Genomic DNA, 14,118 nt, shown 5'->3' on the forward strand with positions numbered 1-14,118 from the left:
ACATCTCCACTACTATAATAAATAGATGTGCTCAAAATGAAAGCATTTCTGACACCTGAGTACAGGTCACAACAGCCCTTATCTATAAAGACAGGCCTTTGTACGTATAACTTGTACTCTATGTAATGTTCCAGAACAAATAATTATATCATTGACAGTAAAGGAAACTCAGGTTACCTCAGACTCTGATTCAAAAATCAGGCAAAGATCTTAAGTCCAAATAACATATATAATAATACTTAGTTCTAAAAAAGCAACTAAATTGATATTAAATAAATCTCCTTCTGTAAAGAATCTGGTAGTGACTTAGAAGGTTCAGCTACACTCTTTGAGAATGAAGCAGTAGTTATTTTGCTTTTTTCATTAAGGTCTTTCTCAGCCTCAACATTTGGCTTTTTAATTACATTATTTTAAATTTCCTGGGCTTTAGAGTAATCTTAATACTTCCCATCCTATACAGATTAGCTTGCCTACTCAAACTCACTTTCATAATTTCATGCAATTAGGAATTCAAGTTTGTGAGCAAATAATCATGTTTATTTTGGGGCAAAGAAGAGATTGCATTGTAGGTAAAATGCCAGAGAGGCCATGCAAATATTTTCAGAGGTAAATTCAGACAATGATGATGAATATTTATATGTATGTGTTCATGTACATATGTGAGCTACCCCAGTCGTAGATGACACTTATAACTACTTTGATGTGAGTCATCACAGAATGTAATTCCTTTTATTAGGAGCCCCTGAAATCATCTAGATATTGATCATAAAGAAAAATGTAGGACGACTTTGTTTTGCAAGTTAAACTCCCGGAATAAATTTAATTTAAAAGACACAATGCATCAAGCAAATGGCTATAACAGCTATGTGTACTTTGTAAAAGCACTGCACAGTCAGCTAGGTTCTTTACATCAATATCCTGTGTTACATTACTGACGCTGACTTCTCTGATTTTCTGTCTGGGAACTGTAGAAATGTCCTTCCTCTTCCTTTTCACTTCTTACAGTTTCAAACAACTAAAACTATGCAGGGACATTGAGTTACGGTTGATAAATAAGTAAATAAATAAATATTTTTATATTAATGAGGTGAAATTGTACAAATCACACCCCTGTCTAAGTGCAAATGTGTGGCCAGTACTGTGATTATATTATAATTTTCTAATGTATCTCTGTTTCAGCAAAATTAAAAGAACTCCCAAGTACAAAACACTCAACAAAGCAACATGGCAGTTTTAGAATTAGTAAATATAAAAAGAATTCAAAAGTGATGTCTTACTCTCATCTAAATTCCCAAATTTGGTAAAAAAAGTTATAGTTTCAGTACTTAGACAGCTCACATTGCATCATTTACCAGTATTTTGTTTTCCTGGAAAGATGGAAAATTGTTGTCCTTGAAGGTACAACAGTTTCAATTACAAACCAGTCATCACCCCTTCCTTAGGCAATTGAGAAGGCTATATAGAAATTTAATAACACTAGTGAGCCCAGACAAGATGGCTCTCTGTACTCTAGACTGATGGCCAGAGAAATAGAAAAATGAGCTGTTCCCTGTAAAGAAAGACAGAAAGGGGACCAGTAAATATTCTTAATGGAGCAGCTGGAAACCAGACTTTATCTTCAAAGAATTCAGGAGCTGTTTTCTTAAGAAATTACTGCAGGTATGTCTTCTGTCAGCACTAATTCCTTTGCTATAGGGATTTTCCCCTTTCTTTATGTTTGCACAGTTATGAAGTTGGTATACATAAGCTTGGGGTGCACGATGGGTTCCCTCTGAAAAAAGTAGCTCATTTTTGTCAGACTAGGTATGCAATTTATTTTGCTATCAGGGTCTTTGTCAATCTGGAACTAGATGATTCGAGGTAAAAATGAGGAAGAAAACATTAGACAAGATGAAGCTTCTAGTAGAAGACATGCTAAGACTTCCTTAGTGCTAAGTAAAGGGATAAAATAGTGATCATTCTCCAGGGCTACTACTAGAGAGAGCAAGAAAGCAGTAGTTGTAAGAAAACAGGAGCAGCCAAGATCACTTGCTGCAAAAACTTCAGAAGGCAAAGTGCTAAGAAGTAACTAGAGTCACTTGCTCAAAATGAGTGTCTCTCATATCAATACAGAGGGAAAGAGAATCTTCATGATACTATGAAGTAGTCAGAGAGGTGTCTAAGGACATATCTATAGAGGTGCCTACAAAGATATTCTGAAAAGAAGATCTGACAGAAAATCAGACAGGACTATTACCAGTCACTGGGCAAGGAAATACCTAGTTTATCATCAGTTGCAAATTCCATCAAGTATTTTTGTCCTCGGCTGCAAAGTAATCATTATGCAAAAGACCGGTGAAGATACCATCTTACTGCTGTAACAGTTCATGAACTAACAATGATTTTCAAACACAATAATGATTAAATGTGAAATTCAGCAAACTTTTTACATAAAATGCTGTTTAGTTCAGTTTTATATGTTGCTGAAAACTGAAAGCAGTAATGAACTGCATTATCAACGCAACATGTACATATGCAAACTTCCTAGCATACAGCGATCAGACTCTCTTAACGTAAACCAACCAATATGAAGTACATAGTATTTAATTAGTTGTACAAAAATACTTAACATGTATGCATAATACTTTTAGGGTAACAAATGGGCAGTCTTTCTGTAAAGGCTTGATGGTTTTGCAGTATTTAAAGTACTAGTATGTTATCACATGGTCCAGTTTATATGCTTATTGTGCAATCTGACAAACAAAGCCCGAGCAGGATGCAGCACACCACTTCACACCTGCATTATTACTTCTTAATATGGGTTTTAATATCATGAGTGTATATAAAGTATTCCTCACCCTGAGCAACCTTCCTTTAGCACTCTCTAAGTGATCTGCACGGAATCAGTGTTCGCATATGCACATGGAAGAAATCAAACACAGGATGAAAGATTGTTATTAATGCATAAGCTAAAATGCTAGACACAGATTTGCAAGACAACTTTAGTTTTGTCCAGTAAAGAAATAATAATATTCATGGAAAGAATGTTTGAATGAGGCCGTTATAATAAAACATATACACACCTGCTCTTGAAGTGATTTCTAAATTGAACTGAGAGAAAGACTGAATGCTTTGAAGAGACTGATTCTGAATTCAGGGCTTTAGATTTGCAATCCTTTATCTGTTATACATTCATCCTACTGTTCTTGGTTGTGTGTTTAAGGAATGAGGTAACTGAATGGACTACCAAAAGACTGATAATAGCATAACACTTCAAAGAACACCTTGACAAACAGAAGGCATTGAACAGCCTAATCATCACCCTGCAAGTCATTGGCAACACCGTTCAATAAAATTATTTATTTACTTTTATGCTCTGATTTATTTTACTCTTACATTAATGGATGTTATGAGTTGCTGTGAGCTTTTTTTCAGGTTTGTGACATGATTATTTATTTCTCTTTTCATTTATTTATATACGCGGTACTTACATTATTTATTTAATTCTCCCTTCTTACTTATATTAAATTATTATGTGAAGTGTTTAAGCCACTAGCATTTGTTTCTCGATGTTGCAGGTTGCTGACAATGTGCAGGGTTACCGATTTGGTTGTTCAGCAACTTCTGTTCGATAAGGTGTCATTTAAAGCAGTATGTTTCAATTATTTAAGTAGCCAACTGAATCTTTTGTCAAAGTTTATAAAAGGAGTCACTATTTGAACCAAGGCTGAGCAAGATCACCATTATGATGATAATGGGTAAGTAAATCTGTTTAACGTTCATGCAGGCAAAGAAGATTCTCCAATACTATAAAGACAGAGGAGGAAAGCGACTTTAAATCAACACATTACTATGCACATACAATGATTTTGGAATGACGTTATAAATATGTGAAGTAATGAAACTTGGACATATGCTATAAAATTCAGTGAAACTAAAACTTGCAAACAAAAGAATGCATGAAATTCTAAACCTCGGCAGTGACCACTGTAGCTGTGGGTAAGGAAGGATGTCAGGCTAACCCCTTCAGCAAATAGAGTAAGGCACTGCAGGCAGCCTTAAGGTATTAAAGAGGATTTGGGGCATGACTCAATAGATGGCACTGTGAACAAATTGTACACTTCAGTTCTGTCAATGACCTCACAGGCTCTAATGTTAGGGGGGTTAGCCATGCAACCTAGCAGAGGCAGAAGCACTTTTCTGTTATCACCACACTTTAAACCTGAGTGAGAAACGTATTACACTTACAAAAAGCATTGAGCTAAGTGTGAAAAGTGCAGCATGTGTGTGATCTGCAGTATGCTACTGTGGACTCCAGCCAGGTGGCAAAACTCTTCTTCTTTTGTCTTTGGATAGAAAAAGCACATTTAAATAATTTCTTAGAAGTGGACATACGGTTTCAAGTGTTGACTGGTATTGTCTTATTTAACAGAATGCTTTTGTTTATATCAACTCAGATGTTGTAGCACATCCTATCGATGCACAAATACCATTATTACATTCAAAAACACAATGATTATCTGCACACAGGAAATCCTGTATCACTCAACAGTCATTTCTGTAAAATGCAGATACACGTATTAAACCAGATGCATTACATGAAGATGTAGTCAGGATTCTGGTGTACAAGTAGGTGGGCAAATATTTATAAGCAAAAGGTTTAGATGAGAGCAGACATTTACTGCAGGAAGGTACTGTGTGGAAACTTCTGTCAAGGACCTCAGAGGCTCTATTGTCAGGGGTCTCATCAACACATCAACTCTGAGAAAGAAATACCTTATGAAGGAAAGGGAGTTACAGACATTGTGCACCAACGTCAGCTCAGTAAATAATGGACAGTTTACTTATGACGCCGGCATGCATCCCCCCATTGCAGTGATCCTCTCCTTTAAGCCACCCTCTCAGATTCAGTATTTGTATGGATTGTGTAAAGTGGACTACCCAATCCTGACCACTAGTGCAGATAGAAAGTAATGTACTGGTCATGAGTGCTTAGACACTTAGAACCAGAAATCTCACATGTTAAAGCCTTTTTTCATTGTTCGGCAATGCAGCATTACTTTCAGTGCTTAAATAGTAAGGTATTAATTTCAACATTTTTATATGGCCTGTTATAAAAAGGCATTCTGAGTACATCAGCCATAATGACATTGAGTAATGAAGAGATGACAGAGAAATTCATGGAAAAAGACCTTTTCATTTGACCTACTAACTACATGTTGTATCATTGTGTAAAGTTTTGTGTAAAAAAAAAACTGCCTGCTACAGCATCAGTCTGCAACAGTAAGGGTTTTCCTTTTACCATAGAAACTGACTTTATTCACCAAGTGTGCATGTTGTAACAATAAAGCTATTTAACACAAAGGAAACAAAGAAAAAGAAGTGAATAAAGACAAATGGGAAGACAAGGAACATAAATCTTCAGCAGCTGTGTCCTGTAGCAGGGAAGGTAAACGGACACTGGTTGAGGAGTAGGAGGAGTGAGACTGCAGCACATCACTGTAATAGCCTTTTTAAATTTACTTCCTAGTAATGATGGCCACACAGATACAAAATTTCAAGTTCAGTCATAAATTTCAACTATCCCGATTTTTGCAGAGTATCTAGATTTTCTTCCCCACATTTGTGGTCTGTTCCTCATAAAATTTGTGTTTTTTTCTGGCAAGTCACTGAGGACTGAATTCACAGAATAATGATATACGTTTGACTTCAGACTTCATATCCTTCAGAAAATGCATACTAACACAAATCCTGTTATTCTAGTATTAATAGCAATCCTTTAAAATATGTCCCGATCATTTTAGGCTTCGTCCAGATTGATCTAAGAAGTTGAGAGGTATCTGCCCCACCTCTGGTTTCTTCCTTCACAAGGGACACATCCTACATAGTACTAGCTGCTGGCTGTCACACAAAGGCTGTTGGTAAAGTTTGTGGTACCTGCACCCCTTTATCCCTTCCTCTCTGCATAAAGATGCAGCTCTGCAGAGTGATGCATGTGAATGCACTCATATTTGTTGCAGATTGCTTGCACTACATTTCTTCTACCTTCCCAGCTCCTGTAATTGTCCAGCTTCATCAGGACTCAAATTTACTTTGGGACCCCCCCCCATATCCTTTTCATGACTAAGGATGTCTAATGCTTAAAATTCAGTTTAAACCAACCACCTTACTGGAAACATAAATTCCGAACCTGTCAACCTCTTAGCGCACGAAATATGGACAAAGCCATAAATAATGGGGGGACAAAGGCCCACAAATAGGGCCACATTTTAAATATTGCTCTTACAACTGTAGAAAGTTGATAGAATAACAGGTTTTGCATTATAATGAATTTTCTGGAGAGTATGAAGTCTGAAACTCAAATGTCTGTCAATATTTTCTGAATTTAATCCTCAGAAATTTGTCAAAGACTGGCCAGAAAAACAAAATTTTATGAGAAACCAAAAATAATAGGCTGTGAAAATCTGGACAAATGAGAGGTATGATTCCAATGACAGATAAGAACTGTACAGTACGGCGCACCTAGACTGGAAGTTATTTACTGGATAACCAGCATGTTTTACTCATTTAAAGGTTTATCTAAACCAGAATGTTATATTTATTTAAAAGTTTGTATAAGTCCATCCAGAAATCCTGACTTCTTTCAGAATGTTGTTGACACTACTGCAGCTTGATTGTTTGTCTCTGCTTTTCTTGGTAGCCACATTGAAAGAAGAATTACTGACACAAGAATATCAGGTCACTACAGAAATTAATAAAATCCTGGGGGATGGCATAGTGGCACTGTAGATAGAAGAGTTGCCTCATAGCATAAGGTTCCCTGGTTCAGTTCTCAGCTGTGGTGCCTTTTGTGTGGTGTCTGCATGTCCTCCCTTTGTTTGCATGGGTTTCCTCTGTGTACTCTGTTTTTTACCACATCCCAAAGACATGCAGTAGGTGTAGTGGACCCTATAAATTGGCCACAGGTGTGAGTGTGTGCAAGTATGTTGTGTGGAAGAACTACCATGACAGGGCTAGCCACCTGGCAGTGTAAATCTTGGCTCTACATGATTGTCACTGGTGCAGTGACACCCAACCCCATGTGCAAAAACAGGAAAAAGGGGTTTTGGTTGGATGGATGTGTGCATCACTGGAGTTTAAATCCCTATGAAACAAGAATCTGTTAGCGTAATCCATGGAAGATACCGGGTCTGGCACTGGTTTGGCAGTTTTGCTCACAGGGCTAAGGATGCAAGCTCTTAATGAACTTTACCCTAGTAGTCCTAGGTGTCATACCCTCAATTTATATTTGTAGCTTGTGTGACCTTGAATAACCACTTAACCAGATAGCACTCAAGGGTCAACCTGAGAAAAGGGAAACTAGTGCCCAGTAAGCTTACTCAGTAATCAAACAAGCAAAAAAATAAACAAATAAATACTGTTTGAATTTTTCAACAAGCCTAGCACCAATAAATGCTCACCAAACAAGGTAACCACAAAGAAAAGCACCAAGTCCAAACGGTGATGGTCTTCCACAGGTTTTATTAAAATTATTCCAACGACCCAACCATGGCTTACAAGGCAAAGTGAAGTACTAAACACAAAAACGAAAAACAGGTCTGTTTTTTGTTTTTGTGTTTAGTACTTCACTTTGCCTTATAAACCATGGTTGGATTGTTGGAATAATTTTAATAAAACCTGTGGAAGACCATCACCATTTGGACTTGGTGCTTTTCTCTGTGACTGTTTGAATTTTTGGCATTCAGGTTTGAGTGACACACAGTCACGTGAGATAGGATATAGCACAGGTTTGCTATAATAATTGGATAGGACTCGCCACTCAGGAAACGTCAGCAATGTATCTTTATGGCATGAAATAGAGCTTAGTGCTGGTCTTGAAAACATCCAGTGCTTTAAAGGAGACTGCATGGCAGTAGCTATGAAAGACTGCTCAGATAAGACAAATCCATTTCCAAGAACTGATAACATCTTTCTTTTTTATTCTTGTTAACCAGATGATGCTCATAGTTTTTTCTGCATATTTAGATCTATATCTGCTGCTATGTGTATGTGTGTGTGTCTGCCTCTACATCTATATTATATCTACATGTATACCTATATTTGTATACTTTCTTAATAAGGTAGGTGGGCTACTCCACGTACCCTTTTCAGCTGTGATCACAGCCAATGCTCAGCAGAGATCACAGACATATGCAGTAATTATACAATGTAAACACAGTTAAGCATGTGAAACAAAAAATGTTTAATATAAAACAGTGGGAGGTATTTATCAATGGTGGCTTTTATATGTGAATATCTTTTACTTTGGAAATGAGTCTTTTTGGGTGGGATATTTAACACATTTAATATAGAAAATACCACTCAAAATTCTATGCTTCTGAGAAAATACTATGTGTAAAGCTTGTCTTTTTTCCTGTATTCAGTGTTTAATAAATATATATATTTTTTTTTCAATTTAGTTATTAGTTTAGCAATAAAGGCTTATTAGGTACTAAGAAGTATCAAGGGTAATGTAGTTCAGTACTGTCTTCTGAAAGTATAGCCATGGAGTACCAAGTCTTTGATACACTAACAATCCTCTTGTATACCATGGTTTGATTGTTCCATTTTTACTTTCAAAGTATATGACAAATGTACAAATCCCTTACCACAAAATACCGTTTAAATGTGGTGCTTTTCAGGGCAGATTTACTTAGTTAACAATTAATAAAATAAAATAATAATGCATGTAATAATCAGCATCTTAATAAAGTAAAGCTGCCCTCATTAAGCAAGAGTTATGCACAAATTAGCAAGCTAGCTAGACAATGTTTAGGACTAGTATTTATGTACAGGCTGTCTTTGACTATAGTGAGGTTCCATAGTACAGAATGCATCTGTTTTTTGCCTTTTTGGATGGCATAAGTTGTGTAAGTTAGCAAAATTGCTGCAAAATTTTCTGGTAGTTTTTAACATATGCTAAGCTGCCCTAGCTACCAACATGGTCATACGGTGTCCCATGGCAGCTGAATCAAATGCCTATGTCAAGTCCAAGATGTCACAATGTTTCTGAACTGTGACACTACATTAGTATCCCAGGTGATAGTACACACCATACACCAGCATCATTTAGGTTGTCCGTGGACCTGTCCTGATACTGTGGCACTTATTCCACCAGACATATCAGTTGCATCCTCTGACACCACAGTGTACCACTTCAAATTTCATAACAATGTGATTTATGAAGGAAACTGTTCATGCAGCCAATCTGCATACATCTGGGACTACAGAGCTCACGTATGAGACAAGTGCTGCATTTAATGCATTTAAATGCAAGGAATGGACTACCAAGCTGTATAGTGGAGTGAAAGGCTTGTGTGACAGCTTAGAGTGCTTAAGGCAGCAGATCCCCAGCAAAGTGCAGCACTGCAGACAAACTGAACAGCTAGTTCATAGCTGTAGATAAGCAGCACTCCAAAAGGACATGCATGCACTGTGTACATGTGAAGTAATATGCGTATTGCTGACTGCTATATTTGGAATTTCAGAATCTGTTTTTCTATGGCACAGTGGGTATCCAGATATCTCTTTTATTGATAAACTGACCAATGGTAGTAGGGAGGCCAGTAGGGGAGTAAGAGTGCCAAAAGCATCAAAACTCTGAATCAAACCACACCGACTGCTCTGTTGTACAGAGATCTGCAGATTTATGAGTCTTGCCAAATGCAAATAATTGAACATACCTTCATTCATTTATTTTCTAACAGCTGCTTTATCCTCTTCAAAATTTCAGAGGAATGCTATTCTGACAACCAGTGGGCATAAGTCAGAAAACTAATCCCTGCGTATATTTATTTACATATATTTTATTGCATTTGATAACAAAGGACGTATAAATGTGGTCGTTACATTTTAAGTGATGTTCTGAAAAGTGGCACTCCAAAATAATACACAAACATATAGTTATCTCACAACACATGGAGATAAGTACAACATACACTAAGAGAATTTCAACAACCATAAGGATATCATAACTACATCTGCCAGATAATTTTGGTAACTGTAACAACAATGATCAACAGAAAATGAATAAGTGTAAGTTTGAACTAGTACAAGTAATGATCTAATTAGTTTTTCCATCTAATTTCGGGATTTGTACAAGGCAGAGAGTAAAACGAAAGAGCCCAAGTATCCATAGTTCAGTATTCTGTATAAACATTACAATATTTGCAACTCTGAATAATATATTAATTACAGCACCACAGACTACATAAGCATTAATGTAAATACCGACTAAACTACTAAGGCTGTAGGGATGATATACATAACAGCAACAAAATCAGCTTAAAGTAGTATAGAAGCTGACCTCCATACAAATGCAAGAAAACTGAAATAATGCTTTTTGGACCAAACACACTAAACAAAGTGACCTAAATAAAATTACCTCACTAGGGAATATGTTAATAGAACTGGTCACCCACACAAAGATAAAGGGCATTATAATTGATAAAAACTCCACTTTCTTAAACACATTAAATATATCACATCAAAAACTAAGAATAAGTTAGGTATACCTAAGTGAACATGCCCAAAAAATGGCAGCCCCGTCCCAGATTCTACAAAGTCACCCAAAATGCGTTATACTCCTTTATAATCTTAACTAACATTCATAAAACTTATCTCAAAAGGTTCAAGCAATCTTATAAATAAAATTACTAAACCCACAACCAATGTCCCCCAAAAAAGAAAACAATCATGTCTAGAAAGCCTTAAAAATGATCGACTGGTTAGAACTACACAGCAACCTCACTTTCACTCTATTAATGACAATATATAACATTTATAATCTAGTCAAGTCAAATAATGTTCTACTGAATCCCTGATTAATTTTTACAGACCACCCAGGACTCTAAGATCTGGTAATCAAAACCTACTAAATATAAATAAATCCCGCAATAATCATGTAGACTCACTTTTTTCTGTATATATAGCTAAACTGTGGAACTCACTACCCAAAGACCTCTGATCTGAAAACAACCATACTACTTTCCTTTGCAAATTAAAAAAATCACCTATCCTCCTGCTGGAAATGCAACTACACCTGACTTACCCTAATTACCTTTTGGTTATGCCACAACTATAACCTACTCGAAAACTACTTCAAGACAACATCTACTCTACTACTACTCAATTTCCCATCCACTCTTACTTTATGTACTTTGAATAAATAGCTCCAGCCCCAGGCTCTCAAACATTATGCATATTATATATAATTCCAGCAATTACATTTTACAAACAATAGCCTCCTCAGGATGTTAACATTGTAATAATTGTTTCTAATTTCCCTCTGTTGTATTATGCAGTTCTTTCCTGTAATAAATGAATTATAATAAATCATATTCCTTATAATTACCGTATTTTCAGTACATGGCATTACAATGTACCAATGTGGAGCTTTTTCTCTGTGACACACTGCTTTACATGGATTTTGTCTCAGGCGCTCTATCCCAGTAAACAAACTGAATGAAGGAATGAATTAACATTGATATCAGTAATAGGTTTATGTATATCTGTAAAATCAATGCTAAACTCCAGAAGCAACCACATCCCATGAGTATACACAGCACATACTCACCACCACTGATACACAGATGATCTGAAGTACACACATACTCACCACCACTGATACGCAGATGATCTGAAGTAAACACATACACACCACCACTGATACACAGATGATCTGAAGTACATACATACATGGGTCACCTTCAGATGCCCGACAACGCGTTTCGCCGACACGGAATCCGACGGGACGAAAACACCGACAACGCAGATGACCGACAAGGTGAGAACCCAACGGACTCGGTAAGTGTGCGATAGAGTGAGGGATTTAGTGTTAGGGAGCGGACAGGTAAGTGTGCGATAGTGAGGGACTGTGGGTTTAGGGGTGGGTTAAGTGAGTTAGGGTTAGGGTGCAGGTAGGGTGTGTGTGCGATAGTGAGGGACTGTGGGTTTAGGGGTGGGTTAAGTGAGTTAGGGTTAGGGTGCAGGTAGGGTGAGTGTGCGGTAGTGTCGGACCTTGGGGTTAGGGGTGGGTAAGTGAGTTAGGGTTAGGGTGCAGGTAGGGTGAGTGTGCTGTAGTGTCGGACCTTGGGGTTAGGGGTGGGTAAGTGAGTTAGGGTTAGGGTGCAGGTAGGGTAAGTGTGCGGTAGTGTCGGACCTTAGGGTTAGGGTTTGGGTTAGGGATAGTGGATATGTTATGTAGTGTACTGTGTTGTTTACATGTAGTGTGTTGGTGTAATGGTTTTCGGTGTTTTGCGTTGTCGGTATTTTTTGTTGTCGGTCTTTTGGTGTCGGTGAAACGCGATTTCGGGCATCTGAAGGTGATCCACATACATACATACTCACCACCACTGATACACAGACGATGAGAAGAATACACATATACTCACCACCACTGATACACAGACAATCTGAAGTACACACATACCACCACTGATACAGAGACAATCTGAAGTACACACATACTCACCACCACTGATACACACACAAGCTGAAGTACACACATACTCACAACCACTGATACACAGACATTCTGAAGTACGCACATACTCACCACTACTGATGCACAGATGATCTGAAGTACATACATACTCACCACCACTGATACTCAGACAATCTGACGTACACACATACTCACTATCTGACACACAGATGATTTGACGTACACATATACTGACCACTACTGATACACAGGCAATCTGAAGTACACACATACTCACCACCACTGATACACAGACGATCTGAAGTACACACATACTTACCACCACTGATACACAGATGATCTGAAGTACACACATACACACCACCACTGATACACAGACAAACTGAAGAATACACTAACATCTCACCTGTCCTGAAAAAGCCATAAGTTTAGCAAACTCAAACTTGTAACATATTTCACAGACCTTTCACTGGCCATATTAAATTACACATACACAATCACTGTACCATGCTGAGGATGTCCATTATAACAAAATACTTGGGGTTCAAACTGTGTGAGATCTGAAAACTTTAGTACAGACACTATAACTTCCAGACCCTAAAACATTCTTGTTATTTGTGAGCCCATTGTGCTTAAACACACACTTCAATAGACTATGCAAGACGTTTGTGACTGTCATGTCTGCCAGCAGCCAAAATTAGGACGATCTCAACTAGATAAAAAAAGATTAAGGCTTTTTATGACATAGGTAGTTCTCATATCTTGTATTTGGAAGTTGGCTCAGAAGGTTAAGGTTGTGAGATGTAGTTCCTATGGTACAGGGTCGGATTCCCTGAGCCCTCACTTGCCCTGTTGTTCAACTTTAAGCAACTTAATTACCCTAATATCCCTCCTATATTACCCCTGAAAATGGACTAGGAGTTCAGTGAGTCTAACTGGTTAACAAATGGGCATTATTATTATTATTATTATTATTATTATTATTATTATTATTATTATTATCATTAATATGTCAAAGTGAATAATCTAAGAATGTCATCCTCTCTCCTGAACATGCTACAGGATATGTGGGATTACTGATCATTCTAGCAAACACAGGAAAATCTTGCCATCACATCATGTGGCACCTGAAAATAAAGACAAAATCTTGGCACTCCATCCGCGGTTAAGGAAAGAGTTCAGAGAGGAGATTCAGTGGCTGTCAGCCTGTATTGAGATGTATTACCATTTCCAGTACTTTGCACCTGGGGGATTCACCTCTCTAAGAAGTATGAGTACTGGAAAGTAGATGTTCGATTCCCATTCTGTCTTTTACTTACACCTGCAAAATGTATGTATGATTTAAAGAGTCAGAGGTGAATGCCTCTTTACTAAATGTCAGAAGTCACAACAATAAAACTGATGACTCAGAAGGATCCACCTGCCTAGGGGATGTTAGCATCTATACCATTACCAACATCTTGTTTAAAGATCCAAAATATATACCCCAAAATTACAAGATATACCTCCTTTCATTGTTATAGATCTAGTGGGTAAGATAGTGGTGTCTCAGATTTGTACACATGAATATCTAAACATCAGAAGGCAAGGAAAGAACTGAGGGCTAGAAAGTGTTCATGTATTAATTGTTAACAGTGGTACTAAATATGATTTCA

The 14,118-nt window shown here is 37.3% G+C and overlaps 1 protein-coding gene across 4 annotated transcripts in view; it reads right to left on the reverse strand.

Annotated features, from left to right (window-relative positions):
- Positions 1-14,118, reverse strand: part of PALLD (palladin, cytoskeletal associated protein) — a 2,901,248-nt gene that overhangs the window by 1,945,837 nt on the left and 941,293 nt on the right. The window lies entirely within an intron of this gene.

Source organism: Protopterus annectens, chromosome 2.part1 (genome assembly GCF_019279795.1).
Source record: "Protopterus annectens isolate FY-2018-M chromosome 2.part1, PAN1.0, whole genome shotgun sequence".
Taxonomy (NCBI): Eukaryota; Metazoa; Chordata; order Ceratodontiformes; family Protopteridae; genus Protopterus; species Protopterus annectens.